A 12,165-nucleotide genomic window follows, 5' to 3' on the forward strand; every position below is an offset into this window, starting at 1 on the left:
TTCATCATTATAGATACGTTTCCATAGAGTTTTTGAATTTGAGAAAGGTATGTTATAAATTACAAATGAAAAGTCCGCTTTATCATTGGTCAAGCTTCAAATTTCAATATCCTTATTTGATATATTGGCATACTTTACTTAGGAAATCTTTAAAACAATCATGTAAGCAAAGAATTCAGACTTCATCGAGGCAATACGCACAGTATGCACATACGCCAATTAGAGACTGACCAGTTCCTGACTGACCATCAACGGGAGGATTCAAATAAACAATACTAAGTGAATTTATTCATTTAAGCCTCCATTGATATCTACAATCATTTTGGAAAATGGTAGTTATTTGGCTACTATTCCTAATTATAGTATAATGCACTATGCTATATGCAGTATTGTTTTTGTATATGTATTAAGTGTAAGGGACTGCGTTAAAAGATACAGAAAATGAAGAATGGTATACCAAACTATTAACATAATTTGTGTATCTAGATTCGTTGTGAACAAAGTTAAATGTGATAAATTTTAATCAAGATTCAATGTCATATATAATTTATCTTACCGTGACAGCAACTCAGAACAAAAATGATTCCCACTACATCAAATTAAATTATATTTGTTAACTTCAAGATGTCCTACCATATCTCCATATTCTTCCTAATGGAAAGCTTTCAAACGAATATGGCATTACTTTAAGGATAATGCAAAAGATATGTTTTCAGAAAGTTGATTCTTTTCTTATGATCAGGTTTGTATTCTCATTTATATATATACACATTTATCTATAAATATACACAAAGATTGTTGGTTTGTAGAAAAATGCAATTAGTGAACTGCTGACATTTACACTTCTTTTTTTTAAAGACCATTTTTTCTGTTTCATCAACACAACATTTTTTAATGAACAAAAACGTTTAGATATGAATTTACAACTAACTATTGGCTCTTCATCCTTTTGTTTATATTTTACAACAAGAAAATGACAGTTATGCGTGATAACTGAAAATGCGGTTGAATTCCTTAACAAAATCTTAAATTATTCATATAATTTTTGAAAGCCTGGGAGGTTTTTATAACTTCTAATTCTTGTGAATAATATCGAAACTTGAAACTGAGATCTTGGATTAGTTGAAGGAAATGGATAGTTCTTATTTTTTTTAAACAAAAATAACGTGAATGATATTTAAGTCAAGTTGGCTAAAGATTTATCAAGATATATTGAATAAGGTTACAAATACAAATAATTGCGATGTATTCCACAATTGATTTGACATGGCTTCGAATTCCAGGTCGCCTGTTCTTAGCTTTACAAATGTTGTAATAAATTGTTTTCATGTTTTTCAGTAGACCGACTGACTAAATAGATTGAGCCTGATGATCCTCTGAAATTACTTCTTCGGTCTGGGTGTTGTGCCCTACCTCATTCATAATTCACTTCGATAACCGTTTTTATACAAGTCTTAACGATGTATAAAATCAGAAGGCAAAAGGAAGCGCAACTACATTTTTATTGATGAATGATGCAGACCAGAAAGTTGTGAGCATATGAGCAAATAAAAGCGAGAGAAACATAAATAAGACGCATTGGAGATGGCTGGGAAGCCAACTCCCTATGAGCAAGCATTACTCAATATTTACAGTCAGACAAAAATGAATGACAGACATTTGATGGATAAGATACGAAGTGTGCCCTCATATACGCTCATATAAAAAAGTAGTCAAGGTTAATAAGCGAATAATGAACAAGATCGATATATGACTCATAATATATAGTTGAATTGGCTTGACCAGTAGCTAGATAAAAGTATATGGGCTTAACGTATAAACTGATGCTACATGGGCACCCGAACTCCGCCTGTAGCTCCTCCAGGGGCTACTGCCGGTCCCAAGCCCGGGTAAAGGAGGAGGGTTGGGCATGGGGTTAGCGACCTCATCCCGTAGAAAATCAACTCGCTAAAAAAACGCTAACCAGAAAAAATCATTCAAACCATTCAAACTCTGCCCTGGGAGTAGAAAGAAAAATGACGTCTCATGATGAAAACCGAGTTCATTCAGAAGTCATGAGGCCGATGCACCTTCTTACAACCAGAGCGACAATTTTTATAGGTACATGGAATGTCCGGACAATGTGGGAGACCGGCAGAGTCTTCCAAATTTCTGCGGAAATGAGGAAATACAACCTGGAAGTGCTTGGAATCAGTGAAACACATTGGACGCAGGTTGGACAACAACGACTGTCTTCAGGGAAACTTCTGTTATACTCCGGTCATGAAGAAGAAAATGCCCCACATACACAAGGAGTGGCACTGATGCTGTCTAGAAAAGCACAAAATGCACTTATAGGATGGGAATCTCATGGACCGAGGATCATCTAAGCCTCCTTCAGAACAAAGAGAGAGGGCATTACAATGAACATCATCCAATGCTATGCGCCGACCAATGACTACGATGAAGACGCTAAAAACCAATTCTACGATAGGCTGCAGTCAATCTTCGAGAAGTGCCCAACCAAGGACCTGACCATTCTAATGGGAGATTTCAATGCCAAGGTTGGAAAGGACAACACTGGATACGAAGACGTCATGGGACAATATGGACTGGGAGGAAGGAACGAAAATGGTGAGAGATTTGCAAACCTATGTGCCTTCAATAAACTGGTCATAGGTGGCACCATATTCCCACACAAAAACATACACAAAGCCACTTGGATTTCACCGGATCACACTACACAAAATCAAATCGACCATGTCTGCATCAACAAAAAGTTCAGGAGGACGATGGAGGATGTGAGAACCAGAAGAGGAGCTGATATAGCATCCGATCACCATTTGCTGGTCACCAAGATGAAACTAAAACTCAAGAAGCACTGGACAATGGCGCGGACAACATCACAAAAGTTTAACACGGACTTTCTTCGAGATGCTGACAAACTCAACGAATTTAACATAGCCCTCAGCAACAGGTTCGAGGCCCTTCATGACCCACTCAATGGAGAGGGAACCACCATAGAGAGCAGCTGGAAAGGTATCAAGGAGGCAATCGTTTCAACATGTCAGGAGGTTCTGGGCCAAAAGAAGCACCATCACAAGGAATGGATCACTGTTGGTACACTGGATAAAATTGAAGCAAGGAGGAACAAGAAGGTAGCAATCAATATCAGCCGAACAAGAGCAGAAAAAGCCAAGGCACAAGCCGAATACACAGAGGCAAACAAGCAAGTGAAGAGGAGCATCAGGACCGACAAACGTAAATATGTGGAAGACTTAGCGATGACAGCGGAAAAGGCTGCAAGAGAGGTAAACATGAGACAACTGTATGATACAACAAAGAAACTTGCTGGAAATTACCGTCAACCAGAAAGACCAGTGAAAAGCAAGGAAAGCAAAGTAATCAACGATATTGAAGAACAACGAAACAGGTGGGTAGAACACTTCAAGGAACTCTTGAATCGACCAGCTCCACTGAACCCACCCAACATCGAAGCAGCACCCACAGACCTCCCAATCGATATTGGCCCACCAAAAATTGAAGAGATCAGCATGGCCATTAGACAAATCAAGAGTGGCAAAGCAGCGGGACCAGACAACATCCCGGCAGAGGCACTGAAAGCAAATGTAGTAGCAACTGCCAAGATACTCCACATCCTCTTCGGTAAGATTTGGGACGAAGAACATGTAACAACAGACTGGAAAGAAGGACTTTTGATCAAGATACCAAAGAAAGGCGATCTGAGCAAGTGCGACAACTACAAGGGCATCACTCTCCTCTCAATACCAGGAAAAGTCTTCAACAGAGTATTGTTAAACAGGATGAAGGATTCCGTGGACGCCCAACTTCGAGACCAACAAGCTGGATTTCTCCTGGTGATCGACTGGATTATGAAGACGTCAACATCTGGAGGAATGCACGGGATACAGTGGACAGGCAGGATGCAGCTGGACGATTTAGACTTCGCGGATGATCTGGCTCTTCTATCACAAACGCAACAACAAATGCAGGAGAAAACGGCCAGTGTAGCAGCAGCCTCAGAAGCAATAGGTCTCAATATAAACAAAGGGAAAAGCAAGACTCTTCGATACAATACAATATGCACCAATCCAATTACACTTGACGGAGAAGCTTTGGAGGATGTGGAAATCTTTACATATCTGGGCAGCATCATTGATGAACACGGTGGATCAGATGCAGATGTGAGGGCGCGGATCGGCAAAGCAAGAGCAGCGTACCTACAACTGAAAAACATCTGGAGCTCAAAACAATTGTCAACCAACACCAAGGTTAGAATTTTCAATACAAATGTCAAGACAGTTCTTCTGTATGGGGCAGAGACGTGGAGAACTACGAAAGCCATTATCCAGAAGATACAAGTGTTTATTAACAGCTGTCTACGCAAGATACTTCGGATCCGATGGCCAGACACTATCAGCAACAAGTTACTTAGGGAGGCAACAAACCAGATTCCAGCGGAGGAAGAAATCAGGAAGAAGCGCTGGAAGTGGATTGGGCATACCTTGAGGAAATCACCCAATTGTGTCACAAGACAAGCCCTCACATGGAATCCTGAAGGTCGAAGGAGAAGAGGAAGACCAAAGAACACATTACGCCGAGAAATAGAGACAGACATGAGAAGAATGAACAAGAACTGGAAAGAACTAGAAAAGAAGGTCCAGGACAGAGTGGGTTGGAGAAAGCTGGTCGGCGGCCTATGCTCCATTGGGAGTAACAGGCGAAAGTAAGTATGTAAGTAAGTACATGGGCACCCGAGCAGTACTAGAGCCCTCAAACAAATAAATGACATGATGATTTCTACTGACAACACTATTCACGATCTTACTAAAAGCTAGACAATTCACATTATCATTGTTATTACTATTATTATTTTTAACCACGTCGCTCATGCACTATCTTCATTCCCGTTTGTGTACTTACTCGAAAAGCTTGTTTCACGTGCGTTTATCCGGTTACCCTGTAGTATCTTCGTCTGGTCTTTCTGGCATTGGAGTTGCAATAAGCGCTAGAGCTGAAGCAGCACTAATCAATCGGACCCTTATTAAAAGTCGTTTATGTGCTTTTAGATTAGAAAGTTCCATCAAAGTGAGAAGAAATCGGCGTGAGAAACGATGTCTTTTTGTCATCTCCGTCTATGCCCCAACAGATTGAAGCCCAGATGCAATCAAGGATGAGTTATACCACCAGTTAACTGTTCTTGTTCAGATATTGTAGTACTAGCCGGAAACTTGAATGATCAGGTCGGTCGACTAGGCACAGAAGAGAGTCGTCTAGGTGGCCGATGGAGACTTGTTGGTCGCAGGACAGATAACGCGGACTGTCTACTGCAACTGTGCACAGACTACAGCCTGTTTCTGGCTAGCACTTACTTCCAGCACAGTCATCGCCGATGAGTCACCTGGTGTCCTCCCTCTGCCTGGACTCAGATTGATTACATCGCGATCAGCTGACGCTGGTGTGGTTGTGTACAAAACTGCCGCTCCTTTTGGAGTACCTATCTGAACTCTGATCATGCCCTGGTCTGCGTCAATCTTACCTTACTTTTCAGTGACCAACGAATTGGCCATCATCAACGGATTGATGTTAGTAAATTGGTTACAAATTCTGTTGCAACTAAGTATCAAACCAAGCTAGCTTTGAAGCTTACTGTCATCCCACCAAAAAGTGTAGATGAGCATTGATTGCAACTGCATGACGCCATGAAAATGGCAAGTAAAATCGCTTGAGGCTTTGCGAAACGTCCCGCTTATAAGCACTGGGTTTCTTTTGGCTTCTTACAACAGATCGACGCCCATCGGTTTTCTCCAGGTGACCGTGAGCTTGACCACAAACAAAGGCTGTTATGTAATGAAATTGGGCAAGGCTTGCGTGAGGACCGTGAAGCCTGGTAGTCGGAGCATGCTTGTGAACTGGAAGCAGCAGCTGCCTCTGGCAACTGTCGGAAGCTCTTACAACTCATCCGAGCCACTATCAGCAAGACTGTCTGGTGTAAGTGAAACAATCTGTGAGGATCACGGGATGCCCATCACTAACATCTATCGAAGTCTTGGATCGTCTATTGAAGAAGGGTGTGCATGAGAAGTTTAGTAACATCTTGAAGGTCCTGTTTAAGAACACCTCAGACACAATGAGGGCATACAACCAATTTTCTCCATTGTTCAATTCAAGCGATGAGGCTAGGCAGGGCTGCCTAATCCCACCATTCCTCTTCAACTTTATCATCGACGACATTCCGAAAACAGATCTGATGAATGTGAGTAAGGACGGTGTGGGTTTGCTTCCTGGGGAAAGACTGTTCGGCCTTCAGTATGCGGATGATATTGTCTTGCTGTGCGACAATGCCCAAGGCATGCAATCCGCATTTAATCAGTTGGCAAGCAGTGTCCGCAGGTACAGTATTTGCTTTGCACGCTCAAAGTGCAAAATACTCCTACAAGACTGGCAGGATTCTAATCCAGTAATCACCCTAGGTGGATAACAGCTAAAAGTGGTCGAGGTGTTCGTGTATCTAGGTAGCTGAATAAATGCTGATGGTGGCTTGAGTAATGAGATCGGTGTACGTATATCGAAAGCTATAGCGGCGGATTCTGCCATCTCTGACGCCTTCGTGATGTTAGTCTGGCTGTAAAAGGTCGAATCCACAACGCATCGGTGGGAATAGTTTTGCTCTATGCTTGTGAAACCTGGTTTCTTAGAGTTGAGGATGTTAGACGACTCTCTGTGTTTGACCATCGAGGTCTCCAAAAGAATGCTGACATCCAGTAGCAATACCAAATTAGTAATAAAGAGGTTCGACATCGTGTGTTCGGGCGCAAAGTTGATAATCCGATTGATGTCAACATCTTGAAACACGGAATTCAGTGGCTTGGAAATGTTCTACGAATGTCGTCCTAAAGAATCCTACGTCATGCATTGTTTGCCGTCTGTGAGACTTGTTGAAAAAAACAGGATGGGTGGTCAGTGTAAGAAATGGAAGCCAGTGGTTTTCTTTATTTACTTCATAAGGAGTGGCTATAACTTCCTTAACTAAAAGAGATCGTCCGAATGTTTATTTCAGTCTACGTATCGTTACTCCTATATATTCAATCATTTTCCATACATACATTTTCATTTTCATTATATATATATATATATACTACCACATTCCTCTTCTCATCCCTGTTCTATTGTGTGTCGCGTTTATAACTGTTGAAGCCTGAACCAAATTTTATGTCTTTACAAAAATAATTGCAAAAATCAAATTACTGTCGGTCCCAATCCTCAGTTGTCTGTAGGGTTAGCAACACCACCTAATAATAAAGAACTTAACAATAAAAACACTGGACACTAATCATCTAAATCATTTAATCTCTAACTTAGTAGTCCAAGAGTATTCATTCAGGAGATTCATGACGCTTCATGGTGAAAGTCGATATTATTTAGAAATTTTAAAAAGAACGCTCTTTCAGACAAACATAGCAAAATCTGATAGTAGTATATGGAACGTCCTGACAGTGTGAAAAATAGGTAGGAACATTGAAACAGCTGTGGAAATGATCACATGCAATCTAGCTGTGCTCATAATTAGTGCAACCCATTGTACACTGGCTAGACAGAAAAGTGTGGCCTCAGAAACACTGTTGTTTCGTTTAGGTCACGAATACAAAAATGACTAACACACAATTCTTATATTGATACCCTCCAAAGAATCACGATAAGCACTTATAGAATGGTGTAAACACAAGTTGAACATCATCAATTCATCCTTTAACGAGTGACGCTGATGTAGATCTTGGTAAAAATGAAGCTAGCGGAGCATTAAATAATTGAACAGATGGCATTCCGAAGTTTAATACATCATTCCTTCTAGATACACACAAACTCAAAAAAATTAAGATAGCTCACAATAGCAAGTTTCAGGCCTAATTAAACCCACTAGAAGAGGAGCGTTCTTGTTGTGGAGAACAATCGGAAAGGAATTGAGGAAGCAGTAGCCCCAAAATGTCGGAAGAAAACGAGCCACAAGAAGCATCAGTATAGAGGATGTATCTCTACAGATGTCTCCGGTGTAATTCGATAATGGAAAAGCAAGAAGACAGGGGTTACCAACAACGAAGAAAGAGTAGAGGAAGTCAAGGCCCCGAATAACTATTCAGAAAGGAGCAAGCTATTGAATAAGAGTATTAGAAACATTAGAGAGTATATCTAATCAAGGTTCTGATAAAGAGAAAATAATAGCAAATGAACCACATTTTTGTTGCATTATTATTAATGCAAACAGTGAACATTTAGCATTAGCTCTTTTAGGTTGTCATGAAAAGATTCCGTCTTTTCTTTGTTCATCATTTTGTAGGTGTTCCATTAATTAGATAGTTCGTTTACTAGACAAATATATTTCATAATAATATTGTACGACTTTAATATTTCATAATGTTCTATTGTAATGATGAGATATTTTCTTGATTTATGAATTTTCTTTAAATCTTAGTCTTTTTTGTTTATCGACGCTTATAAGATTTCATAATTATGTTTACTTTCGTTATTTCTATGTAGATAATTACTGATTGATGATGGTATTTCTTTGTAGTGTTTTGTATTACAGCATTAGATGTAATCCTTAACATACTCAAATTTTGATTATTTAATGATTTTGACCTATATTTAGATTTCTAAAATCAAACTTTTGATAGTATTAATAGTAATGTTGTAAATAAGATAAGGGAACGTAAAATAGGTCAGTGATAAAGATGGATTGACAAATATCATAAAGGAAGTTTTTTTTGAAAAAGAGATTTTCACATTTTCACCCTGATGCTGTTCACTATCTACGTTAATTCATGAAATAAAAAGATTCATTATTATGTTTTATAATATTTGCTGTAGGATCAGAATAATATCATCACAAATAAGATTCACTCCTGAAAGTAAGAACAAAAAATATCTCATGGAATTGCCTCATGATACTTCAATTTAGTCTTAAGTGATTGCTTATTAGGTAAAGACCGGTGTCAGACCAGGTTGCTTACTCTCGCCCTCTCTCTTTCTCCTGGTGACCGACTGAATCGTGAAGACGTCAACTTCTGGAGGGAAGCACGGGATACAACGGACAGCTATAATGCAGATGGACGATTGAAACTTCGCAAATGTTCTGGCTCTTCTATCGCACACACAACAACAAATGCAGGAGAAGACGATCAGTGTAGCAACAGCCTCAGCAGCAGTAGGTCTCAATAAACACAAAGAGATAAGCAATATTCCTCGATGCAATTCAACATGTACCAATCGAATAACACTTAACCGAGAAGCTTTGGGGAATGTGAAAACCTTTACATATCTGGGCAGCATCATCTGATGCAGATGTGATGACGCGGATCGGCGAAGCGAGAGCAGCATATTTACAACTGAAGAACATGTGGAACTCAAAACAATTGTCAACCAACACCAAGATCAGAATTTTCAATACAAATATCCGGACACTTCCACTGTATGAGGCGGAAATCTGGAGAACCACGAAAGCCATCATCCAGAAAATACACGTGTTTATTATCAGTTGTCTACACAAGATACTCCGGATCCTCTGGACAGCCACTATCAGTAACATTCTACTGTGGGAGAGAACAAACCAGACTCCAGAGGATGAAGGAGTCAAGAAAGGGCTCTGGAAGTGGACGAGACACACGTTGAGGAAAGCACCTGACTGCGTCACAAGACAAGCCCTCATATGGAATCCTGAAGGTCAAAGGAAAAGAGGAAGACCAAAGAACACATTACGCCGAGTAATGGAGACAGACATGATACGAATGCACAATGGTTGGACAGGGTTAGAATGGAAGGCCCAGGGCAGGGTGGGTTGGAGAATGCTGATCGGCGGCCTATGCCTCGTTGGGAGTAACAGGCGCAAGTTAAGTTGAGTGGCTGATTGTTTAATAACTACTGTGATACAATTTGAGGATAAATTCGTTTAATAAATACGTTTACTGTACAGTTAAATATTTTATGTTATGTTTAAACCGATCGTAATGTTACAGTAAAATTTCATACTGCTTACTTGGAATTCGAGTTCCTGATTTGATTTCTAGACTTATTGAGATTACTTCTAATTTGTTCTGATGTTTCGAATTCTTATATATTCAAACTTGTTCAGACAAACTTAATGATGCGACTCAATTACGAGGCCGGGTATAGGCGAACAATAATAACAACTTTTCATCTGTTAAAGAAGCTCACTTGAACTAACTTGAAATTCTTCTTTTAACTTTTTTACAAATTTAACTGGTGTTGATGTTATAATGCCTAAGGAACTATCATTCGTCTATATCAAGAACTTATTGAATTAACAACTAACCTGTACAAATGAGACTGAGCTTTCGAAACCCTTTGAATTAAGATGAATCTGTTCTATCATATCAAGTTATTTACACAGCAATTCATACAATACTAATGCCATGTTGTTAATAAATTGAGAATGTAGATATTATTTTGTGCGAGTAACCATAGATTGCATGTAATTTAACAAGGAGTAGCTGGCTGATGTAAGCTGATAAATATTAATAAGTAAATAAGTTCCCTACACTAATTTTTCTTAATGCATCAAGTCATGGATGTTTTGCAAGGCTGATCATGATTTCTTACTGGTGTTAAAACTGTTAGTAATTTCTATGTATCAATATGTGTATAAGAAAATGTTATATATTTGTAGGTTCAACAACAATCTGTTGAAGACCTCTCCTGGTACTGACAGGAGTGTATGCCTCTGTAGCTGATATCTCACATTTGCTCAAATGTTTCTCCCGTACCTTGATCCGTTGTCTTTCCTTCCAGTTCGTCCCTACTTGTTCCTTCCCAAAATTCTTCCTGAATAGAGCGTGAGGCATGTTTGCCGTGACTTCCACGTGTGACTTGATTGCTTCAGCTGGTATATTGTCTGATGTTGCTGCTTTCCCATTCTTGATTTGTCTGATGGCGTTGCTGGTGACATCTATAGGAAGGCTAATGTGTGTGCCTCTTCGATATCCGCTGGATTTATTGGAGGTCATCTATTTGAAAGTTCATTCAAGTGTTCCACTCATCTGTTCCCCTTCTTGAATTTCAGTTATCGACATTGACCGGTCTCTCTGGTTTATTATATTTCCCTGTCAGTTTCTTCGTTATGTTCTTTATGAATGCTCGTATAGAAGTTTGGATCCATGATAACTGAAGAAAACAAAGGATCCATGAATTCTCTTGGAAGTCCAAGCTTCATTCCACAAACCAGTTGAGTTGCAGTATATCTAATGTCAGCCTTCTCTGCTTTGCGAATACCTATGAAGATGAGTGGAAGGGCGCACGACTACTGTATAACGTTTCAACCTGATAGTGAGGCTTTTGTTGACGGTGAAAACGTTTTACCAAACCGTTTGCTTGTGGGTGGTAGGCGGTTGTTCGGAATCATTCGATTCACAATAGTGTAGTCAGACTACTGGAACGTCCAGATTCGAACTGGCGTCCACAATGTGTAGTGATGGTCGAAGGGCAGGCGAAATTTACTACACATCGTTCGACGATGCTTCAGTAGTAATTTCCTTAATAGGTGCTGCTCCAGGCCATCATGTGAAACGGTCTACGCAGGTTAAAATATAACAGTATCCATCTGAATCTGACAAGGGTCCCACAAAATCCAGATGAACATGTCCAGATGATGGAGATGGGATTCTTTGTGCGGACCTGCGATCAGGGAGTCATCAACATACGCATGTACGAAGTTGAGACCTCGAAAAACGTCATCTATGAAACTTTGTAAGGTTTGAGCCGCCTTTTCTAGGTCGAAAGACACTCGCTGAAAGTCGTAGAGTTAAGAGGAAGTTATGATAGCCGTTTTTGAAATATCGTCATTGGGCATGGGTATTCGGTTATAGGATTTAACCAAATCCATTTTCGAAAAGACAAATGCAACTTACAAGGTAGCTGCCAAATCGTGAATGTGAGGCAATGGGTCACGACTGAAAATGTTTTTTGCATTCGAAAACTGATGATCACTAGTTGGACGCCAATTGCTACTGTTCGTTTTTAGGGACCATGTGCAAAGGAGACGCCTATGGGCTATTTGACGGTCGATTGATTCCTAGCTATATCATGCGGTCGGATTCGTTCGTAGCCAACCTCAGCTTTCCGGGAGCCAGTTGGCTTGCTTTCGAGAATACAGGT

This window comes from Schistosoma mansoni, chromosome 2 (genome assembly GCF_000237925.1).
Source record: "Schistosoma mansoni strain Puerto Rico chromosome 2, complete genome".
In the NCBI taxonomy this organism is placed as follows: domain Eukaryota; kingdom Metazoa; phylum Platyhelminthes; class Trematoda; order Strigeidida; family Schistosomatidae; genus Schistosoma; species Schistosoma mansoni.